Below are 10,874 nucleotides of genomic sequence, written 5' to 3' on the forward strand. Positions count from 1 at the left end.
ACCTTATCCACTCACAAGGCTTTGGTCGGCCCGAGGCTATAGAAGAAGACACTTGCACAAGGTGCCACGCAGTGGAACTGAACCCGGAACCATGTGGTTGGAAAGCAAGCTACTTGCAACACAAACACTGCTGCATCTATCTATCTATCTATCTATCTATCTATCTATCTATCTATCTATCTATCTATCTGTCTTTTTTCTTTTACTCGCTTCAGCCATGTGGCTGCGGCCATGCTGGAGCATCACCATGGGATATATATATATGTATGTATATATTTATTAATTTATTATATGACGGAATGCACGCATCCATTTCTAAGTAAGATTGTTCTTAATATTAATAATGATGCGCACTCTTAACCTTTCTCTCCCCCTCCCTTTCTCAGCCTTCATTCTTTTGGTTTTCCTTTTCTTCTACCTTACTGTCTCTACCCCTCTCTCTCTCATTCTTCATTCTTTTCTTTACAACCATTCCCTTTTTTTTCTCTCCCTTTCTCTTACTCCTCCTCCTCCCTCCCGTCGTTGACCCGCGACGAGAACTCTACTACTGTCTTTCTGTCCTGCTGCCTTCAAGTAGAGACGGCACTTTCTGTTGCTCCTTCGCCGTTCTCAAAAATAGCGTTCGTAATATTTATCTCGTTCGGCTTAACAGCCCTTCTTGTTTGTGTTACTGTTATTCTCCTTGTCTTGTCTTTTACTGTTATATTTTGTGTCTTTTACTGTTACTGTCTTTCTGTCCTGTTTTTTTACCATTTTTACCCCTCCGCAAAAAATCTCAAATTTTATTTTATTTGATTTTCGCGGGAAGGATTGTTTCATTAAAGTCATGTATCGCCTTGACCTTCGAAACGTGGAGTAGATGAAACAAAGGCGACTGAAGAAGGGGAATTTTCCTTGTATTGTATGTCCTGTACTCTATTTTTTCGTTGTTTAAGAAAAATGTCCATTTCCTTGGTTTTGTGTTTATGTTTTCGGTTCTCATTGTGTTCGACGTTTTTTTTTTGGTGTCCTGTACCCATATATGCATGTATGGTAGGTACGTACATATACGTATGTATACATGCATATGTTTTATTTATTAATTAATTTATTATATATATAAACAATTGCAGCGTGGAAGGTGTTTATAAGCCATTTAAGAGACAGGCAAAACCGTTAGATTCACTTCAACATTTAAATTTAATTTGTCAAAATATTTTCGTCGCTTTGAGACCGCGACCTTTCACTGACAAAACTTTGTCAGTGAACAGGTCGCGGTCTCAAAGCGACGAAAATATTTTGACAAATTAAATTTAAATGTTGAAGTGAATCTAACGGTTTTGCCTGTCTCTTAAATGGCTTATAAACACCTTCCACGCTGCAATTGTTTTCGTTCCAGCACACGATCTCAGATCAAGTCACTCGCTATGCAAGTACATCTCCGTAATATATATATAAATATATATATATATATATATTGTATATAAAAATACATGCATACATGTATATATATATGTAAATATATATGCATATATATATATATATATGTGTGTGTGTATGTGTATGTATACCTGTATGTATTCTTTATTCTTTTATTCTTTTACTTGTTTCAGTCATTTGACTGCGACCATGCTGGAGCACCGCCTTAGTCGAGGAAATCGACCCCAGGATTTACTCTTTGTAAGCCTAGTACTTATTCTATTGGTATGTTTTTGCCGAACCGCTAAGTTACGGGGACTTAAACACGCCAGCATCGGTTGTCAAACGATGTTGGCGGTGGGGACAAAGACGGACACACAAACACACACAGACACAGACACACACACACAGACACACACACACACACACACACACCACACACATATATATATATACATATATATATACATATACATATATACGACGGGCTTCTTTCAGTTTCTGTCTACCAAATCCACTCACAAGGCTTTAGTCGGCCCGAGGCCATAGTAGAAGACACTTGCCCAAGGTGCCACGCAGTGGGACTGAACCCGGAACCATGTGTTTCGTAAGTAAGCCACTTACCACACATCCGCTCCTGCGCCGAATCTACTCTTATTATTTGATTCTTTTATGCTTAAGCCTTGAGGCTGCAGCCATGATGGGACACTGCCATCTGTGTATGTGTATACACACACATACGCACACACATACATATTTACGTATGTATGTATTCCTATACAAATATATATATATATATTATATATATATATATATATACACACACACACATGCATGCTTACACACACACACACACACGCACATATACTCCAGCGCAATAAGTGTTATAACATGTCAGGAGAAATGCGTGTGCATATGTGCGCCTGTGTGTTTGTGTGGTAGTCATGAATGCGTATAACGCTCCTATCCTCTTTCCTCTTGTAAGCGTGATTGTGTGTGCGTGTGTGTGTCTGCGTGTGTGTGTGTGTGTCAAATAAGGAACTAGACTTCTTCTTTTCTCTGTGAATTCCTAGAATTCATGTAGCAAGTGTTTCCTTGCCAGACCTTTGCAAAAAGATACATAACTTCGTCACGTAGCTGGCGAAGAAAGAAAGAAAGAAGGAAAGAAAGAAGGAAAGAAAGAAGGAAAGAAGGAAGGAAGAAAAGAAAGAAGAAAAGAAAGATGGAAAGAGACGAAGAAAAAAAAAAAAAGCAAGAAAGGAAGCGGGGCTGGGAGGGGAATTTGAAGGAACTGGAGACGGAAAAGGCGAAATGGAGACAAGGAACGGGTGAGGTGGATCTCTTGGCCTTAGTCTCCAATTATAATTCCATTCGCACCCGTATAATGATTATACTGTTTTTTTTCATATTAATTTAATTTTTTTTTGTAGCAGAGGTTCTTGACCCTCCTTTCGCGATTACAAATCCTCTACTCCACTAAGTATTGCTCAATATATGTCATCATACCCTCCTCGACAGACTGTCGAAAGCTTCATCATCAACGTCTTCGTCGTCGTTGTCGTCGTCGTCGTTGTCGTCGTCGTCGTCATCATCATCGTCATCGTCATCGCTACCGCCGCCGTCGTCGGGGCCACCACCAAGACCACGACCACGACCACCACGACCACGACCACGACCACCACCACGACCACCACTACCACCACTACCACTACCACCACCACCACCAACACCACAACCACGACCACCACGACCACCACGACGACGACGACGACGACGACGACGACGACTACCACCACGACCACGACCACGACCACGACCACGACCACGACCACGACCACGACCGCGACCACGACGACGACGACCACGACGACGACGACGACGACGACGCACACGACCACCACGACCACCACGACCACCACGACCACGACCACCACGACCACGACCACCGCCTCCACCACCACCACCACCACCACCATCATGACCATCACTAACTCCTCCCCACAGATGTAATATAGTCAACTTGAAATCCAGAAATTTTCAGTATGGAAGACACTTGGCGCTCAAATGATTTAGACTTAGACTCCGATGTCTTTACAGGAGATCAATTCCGCGGAGAAAAGAATGGCGATAAGAGGGATCAAGGTGAACAGGTACGGAAGTAGTTATACATTTCAGTCATTTGACTGCGTCCATGCTGGGGCACCGCATTTAGTCGAACAAGTCGACCCCAGGACTTATTCTTCGTAAGTCTAGTACTTGTGCTATCGGTATCTTTTGCCGAACCGCCAATTGACGGGGACGTAAATTCACCAGCATCGGTTGTCATGCGATGGTGGCGGGGACAAACACAGACACAAAACACACACACACACACATAAACATATATTCATATATACGACGGGCTTCTCTCAGTTTCCGTCTACCAAATCTATTCACATACAGCACCGCCAGTGAAAAATGATTTTGGGGCTCGTCCAGGATACACACGCACGCGTGCGCGCACACACACACATGTATATGTATGTAAGTATATGTATATGTATATATGTGTGTATATATATATATATGTATATGTATTTACATGCACTCACGCCCACACACATTTTAGAACATACATATCTGCTTTGTATGATAAAATTCCTTTAATATAGACATTGTTGTCGCAGATTTAATTAATTTTTAATTACTTTCACTAAAAAAAATGCTTCGTCTTTAGATGAGTTGAGAATTGTATTGTGCAACACACGTGCATCACACACACACACATACGGCCGTGCACATGCACAGGCAAGCTCGTACACGCACATACATATAACCTCTCTTATCCAAATAATTTATTTTACATATTTTTATCTGTGAAGGTTTCTACTCAATTTTTCCTCTAAAATTACTGACGTCATTGATAACAAACACGATGACATTGCCTATCATTATCTCTCTTCTCACCCTCTGTTAAATATGTATGTTTGAATGTATGTATGTGTGTATGCATGTATGTATGTATGTATGTGTGTATGTATGTATGTCAGGTCACTTTCGAGTGCTACTGGGAACATGTATCCCAGCACAACCTGTTGCATGGGCGGCTCGTCAGCGACTGAACCTGCAACCCCACCAAGCTTGCTTAGTAAGGTGGGTGTTTATTGGACACCCTGCGGGATGAAAAACAAAACCCGTCAAAGGGCGGAGGAACTCTTGAGAGTCAGCGGCCATCCAATAAATGTCTTAAGGATGTATCATGCGCGGGGACATAGAAATAATCGGACTGAATACCCGATCGCGCGGTTAAGCCGTTGGGAGTGAAGGACTCCTAGCCTTTGTTAGGGCATCCTTCTAGGAGAAGGTAACTTAGGTAACTGGGATAACTCCGAAATAAAACCTGTGGCTCTGTGGTTACCGATGATGTTGACTTGTTCTTCTTTTCGGATTATGGCTGCTGTTGCTTAGTGAGTGGGATTGACTCAGTGCACAGCCTTTCCTCACTTTAAAAAAATCTTCTTGCATAGGCATTGCACGATAACAACATTGATTAAGCTTCGTGCAATGGCCATACGCGATAACGAGGGTGGCAGCCACCATGTATGTATGTATGTATGTATGTATGTATGTATGTATGTATGTATGTATGTATGTATGTATGTATGTATGAATGAATGCATGTATAACAATCTATTCCAAATCGTTGTTAGAGTGTCTGCATAAGTAGACCGGTTTGTCTATACTGGCATCCAGTCGCATTAGTTATAATAAATGCTTTAACTGAAGAAGGTTTACGTAATGGATGCATTACGCAAACCTGAAACGTGCGTATTAAATTATTTCAAAATATCATTGTGTGGTTTGACTGCATTAAAATGTTTGAATGAGTGAATGAAAGGTAATGTTATTACATATGTGGCATGTATTACATGTGGTATTGTATAAGCAACGTTCGTTTATAGAAACGTTTGTAACATCGATATTTGACTTCTCTTTTCCGCATTTAAATTATATATATATATACATACATACATACATACTTATGTATGTGTATGTGTGCGTGTGTATGTATATATGTATATGTATGTGTGTATGTCTGTGTGTGTGTTCGTGTGTGTGTGTGAGTTTGTGTGTGTGTGTGTATTCACTGATAGCAACGAACGAGAAAAGCACTGTGTAGGAAATATGAGTGCTATAGGTTATTCGGGATGATATTTGTGGCTAGATATGCAAGAGTTTTCACTACATGTTAATAGTTCCCAGACACGGAAAGATTATTTATACGAGCAGACACACCGCCTTCCGTACGATGTTTCTGCTAGTCGCTAAGTAATATTCACACGTATCATTCCCAATTCGCGTAATTTTCTATGTTACATCGAATTTCTCTTTGTGTCCTTTATTCAGCTAATAGTGCTCACTCGCTCAATAAATAAATTTCGAATAACAGCGTGACAGTGTTAGAATTTATGAAGAAATCATATCTGTTGGTTTAACTTAACCGTGTAAAAGTCCATTTTTACCTTTTTAAATTCAACTCACTGAGGTGAGTCATGCATTCAACCTTAACCTATTTACTTATAGCATTGTATGCATGTATTTGTTCTTCAAGCAGAACAAGAAAAAAAATTGAAATTAAAGGTTGAAAATTCGGAAGACCAACATGTGTTTGTATCTCCCCATGTCTATACAAGAAATATTGTTGTTCAGGAACATTCGTAGTGAATGTGAATAATAAATGCTTATTGTGCATATTTATAGCTTCTGCTTGGAATGAGTCAAATACGTTGTAAATATGCAGCGCTTGCATGAAGTAAACCTGCTTGAAAACCTTTAAAAAATACACCAAGCTTAGAGTGTCGTCAGGTTCTAAAGTTAGTGGGAGCGAGCACATACAAAGAGAGAATCCATGATAAATACAAACAATTTTCAACTCATTTCTTCTATTGGGTTGTCAGGAAAGTTCATGCCAATTTTTAAAGGAAAGATAAAGGTCGATAAATACTTGCCATTACATTTTTAATCAACGAAATATGAACCATTTTGTTGCACAATGCGTCTCCATCTTTCCTTTAACTTGAAAATATCTTCTTCCCAGAATTGAGGTGCTTTCATGGCAAAGAATTCATCAAGGTATCTTTTCACGTCATCCAAGGAATTGAAATTTTCACCATTAAGACTATTCTGCAGAGACCTGAATAAGTGGAAATCCGAAGGAGCAATATCTGGTGAATATGGAGAGTGGGGTAACACATCCCAGCCAAGCAGCAGCAATTTTTGTCTGGTTCCCAAAGCATCAAGTGCCGAAAATGAACTTTATTATCTTCCATTTTAAAGGGTTACAGAATTAACAGAGATTATGGGAACATAAATCTTCTTCTACGAAAAGATACTTAAACTGTGCTCTAAATGGAGGTGTAGTCAAATCCTATTTTATGAACTCAGCCATGTTCTAAAATAAGTCGAAAGGTAAGCTATTATAAATCGGCACGAACTTTCCGGACAACTCAATATATTACTCGAATTAATTCGTTTGTTATAATATACGTAAATGTATTCTACAGTCATTAATTTCTCGTTTCACTAACAATGTCATTATGAATGAAACTTAACTACTGATATAGGTGTGATGTGAAAAAGATGAAACTCCACGGGATCGCCCCGTGTCGGGGATTTATGACGTCAGGGTTTGTTTTGGTTCTTCAGATGTTTGCAGTTACCAACACGTCACAGGATATTGAGCAGACAGTTCAAAAACACGGGTGGTTAGTCATATAAACTAATGACTCCAGAGAGTTTTTCCAAGGCCATGCGATTAGCAAAAAGAAAAAAAAAGAGAGAGAGAAAGGAAAATAGAAATTTGATTTTTATCGCTCAAATTAACTAAAGAGTTGAAGAAAAATTGTTGTAAAGGTGCCAATTTTGAAAAGTGTGCACGTGGGGAGCTGTGACTCCCTTGCTCCCCTATTAGCTACTCCAATGACTAGGCCGTGCGCCGCACTAATGTTCTTGATCTTCCCACCCTTGATCTAGTAGAACATTTGAGGCGCAGGAGTGGCTGTGTGGTAAGTTGCTTGCTTACCAACCACATAGTTCCGGGTTCAGTCCCACTTCGTGACGCCTTGGGCAAGTGTCTTCTACTATAGCCTTAGGCTGACCGAAGCCTTGTGAATGGATTTGGTAGATGGAAACTGAAAGAAGCCCGTCGTATATATATATATAGTATATATATATATATATATATATGTGTGTGTGTGTATGTGTGTGTGTGTGTATATGTTTGTGTGTCTGTGTTTGTCCCCCCCCCCACCATCGCTTGACAGCCGATGCTGGTGTGCTTACGTCCCCATAATTTAGCGGTTCGGCAAAAATAGACTGATCGAATAAGTACTAGGCTTACAAAGAATAAGTCATTGGGTCGATTTGCTCAACTAAAGGCGGTGTTCCAGCATGGCCGCAGTCAAATGACTGAAACAAGTAAAAGGGTAAATGAGTGACAGCCAGAAGGAAAGAGAGAGAGAGAAAGAGAGAGAGAGAAAGAGAGAGAGAGAGAGGGGGGGGAAGCACCAGTACTCACTGTTTTTCAGCTGAGTAGCAATGAGAAGGACACAACTCACGGACCAGCCGAGGAATCGAACCCATGCTCTTACGATCATGAGACCAATACCCTCACCACCAGGCCATACACCTTCGAATTACATGCGCACAGAGATGGGAAATGATTATAGTTTTAGTCCCGTTTATCTTATGAACTACGATAACAGGAATAGCAATCTGGACTCCCTGTTATGGATGGAGTAGCTTGCATCATAAACCCGCTTTAATGAGGTGGCGACCTGGGGGCTGAAACAACAACCGCTTCCACCATCCATACCCCAACCATCACCAGCAGTCACACCAGCAGCAGCACCATCACCAGCATCATCAGCAGCAGCACCACCACCACAATAAGCATTATCCCATTACTACTACTACTACTACTACTACTACTACTACTACTGTTGCCGCCGCCGCTGCTGCTACTTTTGGTGCTGCTGCTACTTTTGGTGCTGCTGCTACCATCACTACCACCATCGCCACTACCATCATCGTCTCCATCCTCATCACCCTCCCCACCACCACCACCACCACCACCACCACCACCACCACCACCACCACCACCACCAATGATTTACCATCCTCATCAGCGCCGCTAACACTACCGCCACAAACCCCCCCCCCCCTACCGCCACACACCCCCCCAACACCACCACCATCGCCACCGCCATCATTAGCACCAACACCATCACCACCAGCATCCCTCGCCACCACATTTCTAATAAAGTACCCTGTGCTATTTATAAATCTTGTCATTCGGTGTAAAACTGTTTCTACGTAGAGTGAGTGTTTGCATGTGTGTATGTTTGTATAAGTGCCTGCATGCGCGCGCGTATATATGTGTGTGCGTATGAGTGCGCGCGTGCGTGTGTGTGCGCGTGTGTGTGAGTGTGTGTGTGTTGTGTGTGTGTGTGTGTGTATGTGTGTGCGTGCGTGTATGTTTGCGCGAGTGAGTTACTATTCATGGTTTGACTTAAGTCGCTCTGATCTAGTAGACTTTCCGGTCAAGACATTCCATACATGACCGTCCTGCGAGAAACCGTTTCTAGGGGGTATGTAGAAATGCATTATGTAATGGATCCGTCTCCGACCATACTGATGCTGTCAGGGTGAGATGTGTGGTAAATTTAGTTCCTGTTCCTGTTCCTAACAGGTCAAATGACCCTGCAAGTCTTCCCTCGCCCGCTCTTTGGCGGCTTGTAAGACCCAAATAGCTGGTTGATAGCATCTGAAGAGACGTGTGGAGGTAAGGGTTAGTCGTCTGTACATACCATTGCCATTGTAATAAATATGAGGCGATGGGAGCGGGATGTCGTGGTCCTGTGGTTAAGGGATTCGCTTCTTTGCGTTGTGTCCCTCGGTTCGAATTGAGCAAGTGTTTTCGACTGTGGTTTCGTGTTAACCAATATTTTCTAAGTGGAATTTGGTAAATGTAAACTGTGTGCAAGTACCACCCAATATAATATAATATAATATAATATAATATAATATAATATAATATAATTATAATATAATATAATATAATATAATATAATATAATATATATAATATAATATAGGCGCAGGCGTGGCTGTGTGGTAAGAAGCTTGCTTCTCAACCACATGGTTCCAGGTCAGTCTCACTGTGTGCACGTTGTGTCTTCTAAAAACCAAAGCTTTGTGAGTAGATTTGGTAGACAGAAATTAACAGAAGCTCGTCACACACGCACACATTATATATATATATATAATATATATATATATATATATATATATATTATATATATATATATATATATATATATATAATAATATATGTATATATTATATGTGTGTGTGAGTGTCTTTGTGTTTGTCCCTCCATCACCGCTTGACAGCCGGTGTTGGTGTGTTTACATCCCCGTAACTTAGCGGTTCGGCCAAAGGAAACGATAGGACAAGTACTACGCTTTAAATAATGAGCCCTGGAGTCGATTTGTTCGACTAAAACACTTCAAGTCGGTGCTCCAGCATGACCGCATTCAAATGATTGAAACAAGTAAGAGAATATATAATAAGCACATAAATGTGAAACAAGGTGGAAGAAGAATAGTACTCGAATACCGGTGGTAGAGTAATATGCTTTGTTAATATATATATATATATATGAGGCGGGCTGAAAAGTTCCTGGCTTTAGGTAAAAGAAAATAGGAGGATCAGTTAATTATGATTTTATTCAACTTATTCCCTACTCACCTTCTTTCATTATTGCCCACGAGGGGCTAAACATAGAGGGGACAAGCAAGGATAGACAAAGGGATTCAGTCAATTACATCGGCCCCAGTGCGTAACTGGTACTTAATTTATCGACCCCGAAATGATGAAAGGCAAAGTCGACCTCAGCGGAATTTGAACTCAGAACGTAACGGCAGACGAAATACAGCTAAGCATTTCGCCCGGCGTGCTTAACGATTCTGCCAGCTCGCCGCCTTATTACATATTCTCTACTCACATTCACGCACTTCTTGCAGCGGTCCTTCAATTTTTCTAAACCCTGTACAAGAATTCGGAAGTCTGGGCCTCTAGCCAAGCCTTTTGCGACACCCTGAACGCCAGGAACTTTCCAGCATGTATGAGTGTATGTGTGTGTGTGTGTGTGTGTGTTTGTGTTTGCGTATACTTATTTCCTTGTTTCACGTATTTGATTGTGGCCATGCTGGGGTACCACTTTGAATTTTAGTCGAATGAATCGACCCCAGTAATTACTTTTAAAGCCTGGTACTTATTCTATCAGTTTCTTTTATCGAACCGCTAGGTTACGCGGACGCAAACACACCAACACCCGTTGTCAAGCAGTGGTGGAGGACAAACACAGAGGGAACGACACACACCACACACACACACACACGCACACACGCACACACGCACACACACAAACACACA

Source organism: Octopus sinensis, linkage group LG14, assembly GCF_006345805.1.
Source record: "Octopus sinensis linkage group LG14, ASM634580v1, whole genome shotgun sequence".
Taxonomy (NCBI): Eukaryota; Metazoa; Mollusca; class Cephalopoda; order Octopoda; family Octopodidae; genus Octopus; species Octopus sinensis.